The following is a 15,073-nucleotide window of genomic DNA, read 5'->3' as shown; positions in this document are numbered from 1 at the left end:
GCTCCGTCGCCACCGGACCACAGAAGTGATGATTGGTTAGATAAGTGCTGTGTATGTCCGTGCGACCACAGCAATGAAACGTGTGTCTCTCAAGTCAGCTTCTTACGTGCAAAGCCTTCCTAGGGATTTATTAGATGTGAAAACCGAGTCCCTGCATCTCCGCTAGTAGAGAGTCTACGACTAAGCACCACAACAGCGGAGAAAGAATACACTCTTGGGGACATCCACGCTTAGCCCTGACGGTGATTAGTTCGTCACTGCTCCCACCAGCGGTTAACAGCCTCTCAGAGAGCATGGAATATATCCATTTTATAATGGCTTGATTAACTCAGTGTCGTTCGGCAGAAGAACATATCGAGCCGAAGGAGGCATTATCAAAAGCCCGCTCAATGTCCACGAACACGCCCATTGTGTATTCGTCAGCTTCCAGCCCGGCTTCAATCTTGCTAACAAGATCGTGTTAGGCTGTTTCACATGATTTTCCACTCTGATAAGCGTGTTGATTTCTACTAAGTGGACTTCTCGGCAATACACCCACTCGAATATGTTTCTCCACCACTCGTTCCAGACTTTTCAACATGAACGATGTCAAACTGATTGGTCTAAAACTTTTTGCTAGGGAATAGTCATCTTTTCCTGGTTTCGGAATAAATACTACTCTTACGCGTCGCCATTGGGATGGACCAAATGCAAGACAGGCTATGAAGATCCTTTTCAGGGCCTCAATCAGCCTGTTTCCTCCTTTTTTAAGCATTGCTGGATATATTCCGTCAGGTCCAGGGGGCTTAAAGTTCTCAAAGGAAGACAAGGAAAACCTTATCGATTCCCTTGTCACTATCCTACTAGCAATATACCAGATGTACCTAGAGGTTCCACCATTGCTACCGTTATTGTTCATGCCACTCTCTACTTCAGAGAGAGTTCTACTACCCAGAAAATGGGTTTCGAGTAGAGCATTAAGCGGTTCGGATTTGGAAATGGTGTATGAACCATCAGGTTTTCGAAAGGAATCCAGCCTTACTGAGCGGTCTAAATGAAGGACCTTACAAAGTCTCGCGGTTTCCCTCATTTCTTCCACGTTACTGTAGAAATTTCTATAGGATTCAAGTTTGGCTTTCCGTACTTTTTTCTTATATTCTCTCTGTGTAAGTCGATGATTAGCCCAGTCCTCTTCTGTTTGGGTCTTCAAGGGCTTATTAAGAAGTTTCCTGGACCGTAAACGAAGCTTCGACAGTTCAGGGTTCCACCAAGGAACCGCTTTCCCCTGTCTGCTTTGCCTGAGTGGGCACAGTTCCTCAAAGCAATTGATTAAAGTACCTTCTAATTTCTTAGTAGCATCTTCAATCATATCTGCTGATTTGAGTTTTTTCTGGTTTGGTAATCGCTCTGTTACGAGCTCACCATACCTGTCCCAGTCCACATTTCGATGATTCCTACCGGAAGGTATTGATATTGTGTCAATTCCCAGTCGGAATTCCATAAGACGATGATCAGAAAGAGAGTCCTCTTCCAAAACTCGCCATCGCCAAAACTCTTTTAACATCGTGTGTTCGATCAACCTCGTCATGATAATAAATGCTCGCGGTCTCACATTCCCTTCACAATGAAATATTTGTCCCCACGACATAACACCTAGACCACAGATACGCTTGTGACATACCCATGGTTCTTGTATTAGTATTATGTGTAGGTTTGTTTACAGTTTTGCATGCGTACGGGACAAGAGAGCCGTAGACGCTTTGCTATGCTGCAGGTTTATCTGTGTAAATATTAATTCAGTCATGAGACTGAGTATATTTACGCTTTGTCCTCCACCTTATCTTGGACAGGGAAATGGATTCGCCCCAGATGTAGGGGAGGATGGCACCCGTACTTCAACTTAAGGATCTTGAGGGATCCAAGATCGATACCCAGTACCAGGTGGGAACCCGCCTCCGAAGTGGTAGCGGATTTCTGCCTGGTGCACGAGTATACTCTCCAGAGAGTCGTGTCAAGATCTTTGTTCTGAACACGGATGCGTGTGAGAAGTTCTGCTGAACTACAGGAAGGACCCGGAAGCCAGACACTCGCTCGTACCAGCCTTTCTTTGCTACTCTCAACTAGAATTAACTTGCGGTTTTCGCAGGCTGGAATTTTTGCTATCACTTTTTCCAGCCATTCTCGGGAAAAGGATTGGAACAGTGCACCTTTACGATGTCGTCCACCACGCTTTTCCCCTCGAACGTCGGCGCGTCTTTCGACTCACCGATAGCTTTCCAAAGATAGCTGTCAAAATAGTCTTTTTGCCCTTTGGACAGTAACCGTCTTGTTTGTCGGTATGTATCTCCACCGTCATTGCTTTTGCTGCCATTCTCGCGAATGATTCGCCAGACGTTGACGGAAGAGTGTCATTCGACATTTGAGGTCCCTTAGCCTTTGCTTTGTCAGGCAAGGGTTTGTCTGCCTTGGATTGGGTCGAGGGTTCAGGCATTTCCGAGTTCCGTCTCTCGACTTTCCTCTTCGTTGCCTTTCTCCTCTTCCCGGTCGTTGGCACAGACCCCGTTTCGTTTCCGGAAGAGCGCAGCGCTACAGAGGAATCCTCTGTTCTGCCTCGCTTTCCCGTTTCCATTATAGGTGTCGAAGTTGACGGAGCTTGAGTACTTGCCTTAGCTAATGCTTCGGCTTGCCTCGCCTTCTGTCTTCTTCGGTTGATCTGATTGTCCGCCATCTTCACATCCTCCACAACTCGTAGCTCGTTCAGTTGCTTCAGATCGTTTCGACGACGGTATATCGCTCACACTCACTCGGCTCTCCATTGGCATAGCCACTAGTAGTGCGCTTCCTCCGGAACCCTGGGTGTCAGTTCCGGTCATAGGGGAGTGTGGGGTTCGGGCCTGCACATCAGATGCCCGAGCCGTCGATTGCTCGACAGGAGGATTTCCCGAAAGTGGGTTACCTCGTGCAGAGAGATCCATTGTTAGCCTCCACATTGTAATAAAATGCATTTTATACCTCCTGCCAGGTCGTCGGTACGGTACTCTCCACATAGCACTTGGGTGGGCACCAAATCCGCCATTTCGCGGATGAGTGGATACCCAATTCCTATATGGAGCTGCCCTCTTAGTTCGTGGTAAGTTAATCTCCATAGCATGGGGTTAACTCACCACTTAAACCTCATCCCCGCGACAAGGAGACCGACATGACAAGGAACATGCTAGACTCGATATCAATTCCCGGCGCCAATTTTTTTTATTACTTTTTTAATTAATGTTTTTTTTTTAATATAATCGAAAAAAGTTGTTTAATAAATTTTAGGTGTATTCGCTTATTATTTCAAAAATAAGTAAATAGTAAACATTTAATTGGTTTAATGTCGAGGTGAGAGATGTGTTGTGTGTTGAGGTGAAAGATGTGTGGTGTTTTCAATTTTTGTGTGGGAAAAACTCAGCGTGGTGTCTATAAAGTCGGTGTTCTAAACTCCCTTACTACTCGTACAAACTTTTCAAATCTCAACTGTACAAAAAATTCTTAACAGTAACATTTGCGCCGTCTCATTCCATTAACATTCTTTGGTAATAGGTGGTAAAGAAGTAGGCTCAGTATTGAATTACTAGTTGCTGTTGCTTTGTTGTGAATTTGAGGGTAGAGCAAAAATAATTTGAAGTGAGTTACTAGATGGAATATAAAATGAAGGATTAATCGGTGTTTTATTTAATGGGACGATTGGGGCACGAAGGCACGGAGATTGGTTGAGTTGGCTTGGTTTTGGTGCTTTTTTGGCTACCTCGGCGAAAGGGACGTTCAGTACTGATGGTGTTTGAGCTTTATAGAGTTTTAGTGCTTCGCGCAGGGAGCATTTATTTTGGCATTTTATTTTTAATACATATATCCCTCGGGTGATCACCTGAGCAGCTTGCACCAAATATGTAACAGCATGGAGCGGAGCGGGTTGGAAAATTGCATGCCTCACATACGGGAGCTTTGTTGCAGCGTTTGGCGATATATCCAAGCCGTTGGAAAACTTTGCACTTCACTAAGACACATCAATTTTATCGGGAAGCTCGTAGAGGGCAAAAGTAAGTAATATTATTCCAATGAACTGGAATTCCTTCTATTTTTTTTTTGCAAATTTGTATACTCCGACCATATTTTGTTTACTCACGTTTTCGATTATCTCTTTATCACAAACATTATTTAAACAGGGAGCGTATGTTTTTCCTTTCAGGCTATTGAGTCTTTCCTGTTACTTTACATCAATTTCACAAACATCGGTAACATCTTGGTTGGAATTTGATGATTTTTCGAAAATTGAAATTATTTCTTTGCTAATGACTTTTTATGTACTGTATTTTGTATTTTTATGTATTTTGAAATGGGCTTGTTTGTATCGGTGGCGCTAATTGTAATAAATTTAGGGTTATCTTTCCTTGAATAGGGCAATTCAGGGAAATTAAGTGGAGTTTAGGATGGTTTTTTTCTTCTTTTTTCCATTGTTAAAACTCTTATTTCACTTGGTTCCAAAAAAATTTAAAAAAGGTAAGATCACGCGATTTACTTAGGAAACACGTGCACAAAAAACCTACGTGAAAAAAATGAAATGAGTACCGCACGAAACAAATGTACTGAGAGCGAGGCTAGACAGAGACTGTGTATGTAAATTACTAAATTACAAAGTTTAATTTTGGGCAGCAAGATGTATCAACGACATCAACCGCCTTTATTCAGAAACAAATAAAGATTGACCAAAGATTTCACAATTTCTACAATATTTATAGTAAAACTGCGCCTGCAAGTGCAATTTATTGCTGCAAGTGTATTTTATTGTTGTGGCCTTTTTCCATTCTGCAACAATACTCTTATGAAATTGCGTGTGTCGTTGGGTGCGAATGTGCTGGGCCGGTCTTCAGCCAGTCGGTGGCCAGTTTCAAGGTTTACGGAATTAAATGTCGACGTTAGGTGCGATTGTTCTGATCCGGTTTTCTGCTAGTTGATGGCCATATACGTAATTTCGTACCACTTTGAGAAAGCGTTTTGCTGTGGGTTGTTGGATTATGACGGACAATTATATCTCGATCGTCATATGCGCTGTTGCAATCGTATTTCCAGCAATGTGTGCGATATTGGCTTCTCTTGGGTTGTTGTTGTAGTGGATGAGTATTCCTGCTGAAATATTCCTAATTAGCGACTAGTGTCGTTTTACTACCACTGTTCTCGTCAGATGTCTGTTTTTTTGTTTTGTTTTGGTCAAATATATTTCGTTAGATCACAGCCTCTCAGAAAGCATCATTTCTTCGATGCTACTGCAGAAATTTACAAAGGATTCAAGTTTGACTTTCCGTACTTTTTTCTGACAGTTTCTCCTAGTTCCCTCGAAGGAGGTGGCTGTAGAGAGTCGTAGGGTAGGTAGGCCAGAACTATGATACATTCGACACTGTTCCCACTCTTCAAGTACTTTTTTTTGGAACAACGACATCTCCGGAGCATAGCTCTCTTAACATCGTGTGCTCGATCAACCTTGGCATGATAATGATGAGTACATGCACGCGGTCTCACACTCCCTTCATAATGAAGTATTCGTCCCCACAACATACACGCTTGTGAAATACCCATGGTTCTTGTATTAGTATTATGTGTGGGCTTGTTTGCAGTTTTGCATGCCGACGGCACTAGAGAGCCGTAGACGTGCTGCTATGCTGCAGATTTATCTGTGTAAATATTACTTCAGTCATGAGACTGAGTATATTTACGCTTTGTCCTCCACCTTATCCTGGACAGGGAAATGGATTCGCCCCAGATGTAGGTGAGGACGGCATCCGTACTTCGACTTCCGCACCTTGAGAGACCCGAGATCGATACCCAGTACCAGATGGGAACGCGCCTCGAAAGTGGAAGAGGATTTATGCCTGGTGTACGAGTATACTCTCCAGAGAGTCGTGTCAAGATCTATGTTCTGAACACGGATGCGTGTGAGAAGTTCTGCTGAACATCAGGAAGGACCCGGAATCCAGACACTCGCTACTACCAGCCTTTCTTTGCTACTCTCAACTAGAATTAACTTGCTGTTTTCGCAGGCTGGAATTTTTGCTATCACTTTTTCCAGCCATTCTCGGGAAAAGGATTGGAACAGTGCACCTTTACGATGCCGTTCACCACGCTTTTACCCTCGAAAGTCGACGCGGTTTTTTAAGTGACCTATAGGTTAGGTTAGTATGGTTGCCCAGGGAGTGGGCACACTTGGACGAAGAGAGATTCGTCCTTTGTGATACCATTGTCAAGGAAGTGAGGAGAGCGGAAGGACCGATGAGGTGCAGGGAGAGGGCGGGGAGAGGTGGTGATGGGAAGGTTAGGAGCGTGCGGATTATGAACGATGACTATGTTTGCGCCAACCGCTTAATGCTGCTCATGAAACTCATCAGATTTTTAATGTCAGCGCCAGCTATCTCAGCAGGCGTGGCAAAGAAGTAAGAGCCAAGATGCCTGAATCTTAGCCCCGCCAGGGCAGGGCAGCTAAGGAGAAGATGCTGAGATGATTCCACCTCATCCTCCATACATCCAGCACAGAAAGGACTCGAGGTGATTCCAAGTCTCACAGCATGCATTCCTCGCGCATTGTGTCCTGTGAGAGAACCCACTAGATTCGAGAGCTGATATTTTGTCAGTCTCAGAAGCTCACCCGAGCGCCTTCGGGCCACATGTGGCCAGAAGGATTTCGCGACTTTGCACGTTTGTGCATTTGCCCAGCGCTCGCTGAGTTTGCGCGATGCCCATCTTTCCAGGAGCAGACCGCAGGTAGTCAGGGGGATTCCAATTTTCTCCCTCCGCGGGGAAATCACCTCGCGTGTCCCTTGTCTGGCCAGCTCATCCGCCTCACAGTTTCCCGCAATGTCGCTGTGACCGGGAACCCAGATGAGGCTGTTGTCGAAGAATTCGGACGCAGTCGAAAGTGAGGTCAAGCATTCCTTGACCAATTCCGAATGCACCGTCATAGAACCGAGGGCCCTTATTGCCGCTTGGCTATTGGAGTAAATATTTACCTTCTTGACTGTTAGTGTGTACTAAGCATTGTATTTGAGCAACCAATCAGCTGCCTCCTTGATTGCGGCTACCTCTGCCTGGAACACACTGCAGTGGTCCGGTAACCTGAATTTTAGTCTGATGGGGAGCCCTTCGCAAAAGACTCCTCCGCCAACCTTTCCTTCCAACTTCGATCCATCCGTGAGCAAGTTCACCAGGCCCTGCCCCCAAGTGTAGCCCCCCGTCCACTCTTCCCTTGACGGGATGTGAGTGGAGAATGTTCCAGTTGGACTAAATGAGGGTATACAATGGTCTGTTGACAGAGGGATGAACTCAAAGTTTCTAAGGATGCTTGAGTGCCCATAAGGGAGGTTGAGCTTATAGCTCCAGCCCCTCAGTCTGATTGCGGTACGTGTAGCGGCAGTTCTGCCTGCGATATCTACGGGTACCACATTTAACATTGCGTTGAGCGCCAGAGTAGGAGTCGTTCGAAGCGCCCCACTGATTCCAATGAGTGCCGACCTCTGAACTCTTTCCAGCTTCTTCACCAATGTCGTCTTCTCTAGTGAGTTCCACCAGACTATGACTCCATATAACAAGATAGGCTTTGCAATAGTATTATACAGCCAGAAAACAACTCGAGGCGAGAGGCCCCATCTTTTGCCAATTGCGCCCTTGCACCCATACAAGGCGATTGTTGCCTTCCTCACCCTTTCCTCAATATTGGGCTTCCATGTAAGCTTGCTGTCAAGGATAATACCTAGGTACTTCACCTTGTCAGAAAGCATCAGAGGAGCGCCCCCTAGTGAGAGAAGTTGAGCTCTGGGTATTTTATATTTCCTCGTAAATAGGACGAGCTCCGTCTTAAGAGGATTCACCGACAGGCCACAATCCGTTGCCCATCTAACAACTGCATTCAGATATCCCTGCATCAAGTTGTACAGAGTATCCAAAAATTTTCCTCTAACAATTAGTGCCACGTCATCCGCGTAGGCAATTACCCTGCAGCCTCCCTTCACCAGCTCCTCCAACACATCATTTAGAACAACAACCCAGAGGAATGGTGAGAGAACCCCACCCTGCGGAGTGCCTCTACTCACCTGCCGGTGGATGGAGATACCGCCCCACTCTGCCGTGACAGTTCTGTCGCTAAGCATTTTGTGTATAAATCTTATAAGGTCGGTTTCGACCCCTAGTTTACCTAGAGACCTGGTAATTGCTTCCTATAGCTTTCCAAAGATAGCTGTCAAAATAGTCTTGTTGCCCTTTGGACAGAAGACCGTCTTGTTTGTCGGTGTGTATCTCTACCGTCATTGTCTTTGCTGCCACTCTCACGAATGATTCGCCAGATGTCGACGGAGGAGTGTCATTCGAAATTTGAAAAGTCCCTTAGCCTTGGCCTTGTCAGGTAAAGGTTTATCTGCCTTGGATTGGGTCGAGGAAGCAGACATTTCCAACTTCCACCTGTCGACTTTCCTCTTCGTTGCCTTTCTCCTCTTCCCGGTCGTTGGCACAGACCCCGTTTGGTTTCCGGAAGAGTGAAACTGTTCTGCCACGCTTTCCCGTTTCCATTACAATTGTCGAAGTTGACAGAGCTTGCGTTCGAGGCTCCAATAATTTCAGTCTTTTTACCGGTACTTACCTGATTCACACCAGTTTTACCGTTGTCTAGGACTTACTCGGTACCAGTGATCCATCTAAGTCTACTGAGAAATCGTCTGCCATCTCCACATCTTTGTTCAGGTGCTTCGGATCGTCGTCGAGACGGTGTATCGGTTACACTCACTCGGTGGTGTGGGGTTCGGGCCTGCACATCCGATGCTCGAGCCGCCGATTGCTCGATGGGAAGATTTCCCAAAAGTGGGTTACCTCGTGCTGAAATATCCTTTGTTAGCTTCCACATCACGGAAGAGAAATGCATTTTATGCCTCCTGCCAGGTTGTCGGTGCGTTAATCTCCACATAGTACAGGGTGGGACAAATAAGACCTACTAATGACTAAAGACTACTGCCTAGTAGTATGCGCAGTTGCTCTATTTTGTTGAAATCACAAATTAGGATACTGCTCCGCCATTGGCCGCAAAAAGTTTTCAATCAATGTTCTGTTAGAAGCTCCTGAAATCGATTCCGGCATTTCATCCTCATTTTTGAGGAAGTATGGACCGATAGCTCTAGTGGCCAAAACACCGCACCAAACAGTACATTGAGATATGTGCAACTGATGTTGGTGTGTTGCCCTTGGATTTTCAGAGCCCAACAGTTTTGTTTGTTGACATAACCATTAAAATGGAAATGCGCTTCATCCGACATCAAAACTTTATTTAACAAATCAATTTGTGTCACTAATTGTGTAAGAATAGAAAAACTCGATAATTTTAACGCGTTATGGTGTACTGTACGGTTCCATAATAAATTTCCAAGAATTCAATTATGTATAACCTACAAAAAGAGAAAAATAAATATGTCAAAAAAAAGAGGTATTTGTGCTTAACATTAGTAGGTCTTATTTGGCCCACCCTGTACTTGAGTGGCCATCAAATCCGCCGAAGCAACTCTGAGTTCCGCTGTTCGTTGTATTGGTTTTGCAGTTTAGCGTATCTCTCCATATTTTGCTGCCCAGATATTTCATTGCTAGGGACATGTCGCCTAGTTGCATGCTAACCTCGAGTGGCATCAGGATGACTTCGGTTTTATTTTGGTGAATTCCAGGTCATGGTCCTCAAGCCAGAATTGTGTTCTTAAGTTCTTCATATCTCCCTCGCTCCCGCCTTCCTTAAGCATTTTGCATGCCTGCAATGTCGCAAAGACTTCTGCTTCAAAAACAGAAGCAGTGTGAAATACTGTGTTACCTGCCCGAAAATGCTACCATGTCCCTTGAGAGATTGTCTCCAGAGGTCAATCTCCTTTAACCCAATTGCACTTTGAGCTGCGATGGGAATTACGGGAAAGTCGATAGGAAGTAAGTGCAAAAGGACATTCCGGGCAGCACTGGGGCAAGTTTTACATCCTCCGGTTATGCCAATGCAGTCCTTTGCATCCTCCCCAGTTTAGTGATATTTTAGCCCTTCCGAAGAGCTCCCCACCAAACCAGGCATCCATACGTCAAAATTGGCAAATTACATCCACAGCATGACCTGTGACTTAAATCCCCATTTTTTACCGAACATAGATTTGCAGGAGTAGAAGGCTATACTGGCCTTCTTTACCCGATTTTCAATGTGTAGCTTCTAATGGACCTTGGAGTCAAGTATCACTCCAAGGTACCTAACTTCCGATGAAAGCGGGAGAACGTGTTTGTTTAATTTGGGAAGTCGAAAGGGTGGAGGTTTATATTTTCTGGTTAAGAGCACCAGCTCCGTGGTAGCCCTGAGACTGAGTATAGCCAGTGACAGCCCACTTGCCACTGCATTAACTTCTCTGCAGCTAAGCTGGGACGAGATCCAGAGACAGGCAGGTGAAAAGTCTTTATTATCGGGGAAGAGCTTTAAAGCAAACTTGCCGACTAAAGGTTCCTTTTAAATAAAAGATTTTTTTTTTTTTGATTTAGTTAGGGCAAATGACTGCCTTCGAACTACCAGGCTAAGACTGAATTGCCCGCCTTCTGATAGAATTTTCTTTTTGTCTTCCCATCAATAAAATATATAATTACAACTAAACATTGTTACAAGTAAAAATCAATAATAAAATTATAAATTCAAAAAAATACTATACAATAAAATTTTGCTTAGGTTGACTTAAATTTTGCTTAGGCAGACTTACTTGACAGTAAGCTATGGTTAAAGCGTTTATTTGACAACAATGGCATTGACATTGAAATGGTTTAAAAAAATTAAGTTTGAGTTCATTTACCTATTACAAATATATTTAAAGAATTCGGAGAAGGTGTTTGAAAGTGAAGTGAAGGTACTCTACACCCCTATGATTAAGATTGAAAATTACTGTGCTAAAAAATTTGGTTAAATTTTGCAAGTTCAGTGGTTTTCAATAAAAATAATTTTATGACTTTAAAAGTTTCTTAGTATATTTAAATTTATTTTTAATCGTGTGTTTTATAGTAAATTTTTCTTTAATTCATTTAGTATGATAATATTTTAGGTGATTTTGTACTTCTTAAGGGTATTGTTATGATATTCCTTAAGCTTATTGTTAATTTGTAATACAGAATTGACTCCTTTACGCTCCACTATGAGATAAGGGCCATGATATGGACTTTGCCGTTTTCTTCTAGTTTCTAGTTTTACAAATTCCCAGTCACCTACTTTTAATTCTGATGTGTTACTGCTCTTGTCATATAGTTCTTTTCTCTTTTGTTTTGTTAGTTGTATCAGCTCTTGTGCCCTAAGAAGTGACTCTTGTAGTCTAAGTTTCATCTCATTTGCATAATTGTTGAAGTTATGTATCTATATACTAGTTGATTGTCCTCGATTATGTCAGTTGGTAAGCGTGGAAGTTTTCCGTATATTAACTCGTACGGTGAAAATTCCGTCTCTATGTTCGGTGTGGTATTAAAAGCAAATGCAAAATAAGGTAGCCATTGGTCCCATTCATGATTTTCTACGAAGTGTAACAGAAATTCATTAGGACTCTGTGACTCCTTTCAACTGTTATTGTCTGATGGTGATAGGGTGCTGAAAAGGTCTGCTTTATATTTAGTATTTCGCATATATTTTTCATTAATTAATTTGCAAACTCTGTACCTCGATCAGATTTTAATGTATTAAAAAGTCCGTATTTTAGTATTACCTGTTCTACGAGTGTCTTTGCGATAGAAGTTGCTTCTTTAGTTTTCATTGGGAATAAGATTACGTATTTTGTCAGTTCGCATTGTACCGTTAAAATATATCGGAAACCATTTGATATAATCAATGGTCCTACTGTATCTATGCTTAAATTTTCAAAGCTTGTACTAGGTGTGTCCGTTATTGTCATTTTTTCTTTTATGTACTTTGTCTGTTTGTTTCGAGTACATTCTTTACAACTGTTTATGTATTGTTTTCTTATTTTTCTCATGTTCTTCCATATGTATTTTTGTTTCAATTTTAAGATAGTTTTTCTTATACCCAGATGTTCTCCTAGTGCTGAATTGTGATACTCAAATATTAAATTTTTTATAATTTATTCGTCATTAATTTGTTTTGGGGCTTTATATAAAATTATTCTTAAGGGTCTTAAATTTTGTTCTAATCTTTCAGTTTGCAACTTGTTGAATGCTCTCTTAAAATTTTCAATATTCATTTCTCTTAATAAATTATCTTTTTCTAGCGCTAGCTTTTCTATATTTCTTTACGTCGCTATTGATGATAGTTTCGCCATGATTGAAACGTATTTCAGAGGCTCCTCACTATATCGGACTATTATATCCCCATTTTTATTTATCTGTATTTTGGATCCTTTCATTTTTTCTTCGTATACGAATTTTAATCTTTTTATATTTCTTATATCGGCTGTGGACGTACAATCCCAAATGTGAAGTTGGTCTGACTTCGAATGAGAGTTGTAAATCTCCTTGTCTACCCTGGTGTTATTTTTGACAGACATTCCCCTTGTTATGACAAACATTTTATTATTGTCATCACAATCCGTTGGTATCATTTTTTTTTTAGTATGTCTGAGTCTATCTTTATTCGCGATAATGCATCGGCATTTGTGTTCATTTTGCCTTGCTTGTAGACTATTTCGAAATCATAGTCTGACAAATCAAGTAGAATCCTTGTCATCTTGGACGAAGGATTTTTGTGTGAAAATAAGGAGATAAGAGGTCTGTGGTCCGTTACCACGGTGAATTTTCTACCCATTAGGTATGGACGGAAGAAATTTATTCCCCAGTGAATCGCGAGTAGTTCTTTTCTCCGACCGATTTATTTATATCATGTTTTACTAAAGTTTTGCTTGCATATGATATAGGCAAATCTTTTCCTATTTCCCCTTAACTAAGGACTGCACCGAGCGCGAAATTAGATGCGTCTGTTGTGAGCACAAATGATTGCTCGAAATTTGGATTTTGTAAGATAGGTGGATTGATTAGTTTTCCTTTTAGTGATTCGAATGCTTTCTGACATTCGTCAGTCCAATCAAATACTTGTCCCTTCTTTACAAGATTATTTAGGCACTTGGTTATTTGAGCAAAATTGTGTACAAAACGTCTATAATAATTGCAAAAAGCTACAAATCTCCTAACCTCGCCACTACTTTTGGGTACGGGGTATTTTTTTTATCACTTCAAATTTTGATGGGTCTGTTTTTATGCCATCTTGCGTGATCAGATGTCCTAGGTACACGACTTCAGATTTTGAAAATACGCACTTTCTCGCATTTAGTTTTAAGTTATATTTTCGTAGTCTTTCAAAAACTGCAATTAAATTACTGTTGTGGTGTTTTAGACTACAGCCAAACACTATAATATCGTCTACGTATAAAAATGCATTGCTATCTGAATTACTTAAAGCTATTTTGAGCATTCTTTGAAAGCTATTGTTAGATATTTTGAGTCCAAATGGCAAGCGTTTAAACTGGTAATGACCTTGTCTTGTGGAGAATGCAGTCAAGTGTCTTGAGTGTTTGTCTTGCGTTATCTGGTGAAAAGAGCTTGTCATGTCGAGCGTTGAAAAATATTTTGCGCGACCCAGTTTGTCTAGTACGTCTTCTATTCTTGTCAACGGAAATTTATCATTAATTATCTTTTTGTTTAGTTGTCTATAGTCTACTACAAGCGTCCATTTTTTTGTCTCCGCTACTTTCCTGTGGAACAATCAAAAGTGGTGAATTATAGGCGCTCACTGATGGTTCCACTATGTCGGTTTGCAATAAATTTTCTACTTGTTCTTCTATTTCTTCAAGCTGAGTCTGAGGTAATCTGTAATTTTTTATGTATACAGGTGTTTTATCGTTCATACTCAAATGTTAGGTATACAAATTATTAGTGCTCAAAGTTTCCCCTTCTATATGAAAAATGTCTGGGAATTGAATGAATCCCTTGCAATTTTGTCGTCTGAATCTAAATTTAAAATTTTTATTAATTTTTGCAAACGTGTTTTGTCAAAATTATCTTTATTTTTCTGGTTAATTATGTATTAGTTATTTAAGCGTTCTCTTTCAAGATTTAGATTTTTTATACGAATTTCACTGTCGTTAACGTTAAGAAGTCTTATGTGACCAAATCCTTCCTTGGGTATTATGGAGTTTCCTAGAAATACGCCTTTTTGAATTTCTTTATTGAACACGACGCTGTCTTTAGTTAGATCTAGTTTTACTCGGTGAATTATTTCCGATCTTGCAGGAATAATTATATCCGAAACTTCAGATAAATCTGAATGAATGGGTAAAATGATCTCTTCATCATCAACAACGAGTGTTATAGTATATGTTTCTAAATCGATTTTGCAAAGGCAATCTTTCGGAAAATCCTGTCCCAATATTCCGTCAGTTTGAATAGGAAATTTGTCGTCTACTATATTGAATTTTTGGATATGCGATTTCTCTCCAAAATCTAATTTTATGTCTGTTACTCCTTTTGAGTAAATAATTTCGTTTGATATCCCTGTTAATTTACATTTATCTTGGTCATTGAAAAATAAGTCGCCATTTAGATTTTCGGCTTTATGACAGATACGTCTGCTCCCGTGTCTATTATGAAAGTTAAATTTGTTAAATATTTGAGTCTGCACATCTTAAAGAAATTATATTCGTAGCATTATTTAAAATTCTAAAAATATTTAATTTTGGGTACCCGGGGATTGACTCTCGTTCGTTTGTTCTTCCTCCGGGGCAAACTCGTTTCCCTGTTGCATTACTCTAATTCTGTTATTATTATTACTAAAGTTTCCGCGGTTGTAAGTGTTCCCACGGTTATTGTTTTGTCCCCTGTTGTGCCCACGATTGCACTGATTTCCAAAATTATTATTGTATCTAAAATTATTGTTATAATTATTTCTATTATAATTGTTATTATTAGCTCCAAATTAGTTATTTGCATTATGATTTTGTCCACGGTGTCCATGATTTCCTCTTATTTCCACGGTGTGAATTTTGTCCAACATAGTTTTGGTTAAAGGTATTACGTCCTTGTTTATTTGTGTTGTTAT

The sequence above is a fragment of the Anastrepha ludens genome, chromosome X, assembly GCF_028408465.1.
Source record: "Anastrepha ludens isolate Willacy chromosome X, idAnaLude1.1, whole genome shotgun sequence".
NCBI lineage: Eukaryota > Metazoa > Arthropoda > Insecta > Diptera > Tephritidae > Anastrepha > Anastrepha ludens.
The sequence above is the reverse complement of the archived record's forward strand: the minus strand, read 5'-3'. Positions refer to the sequence as shown.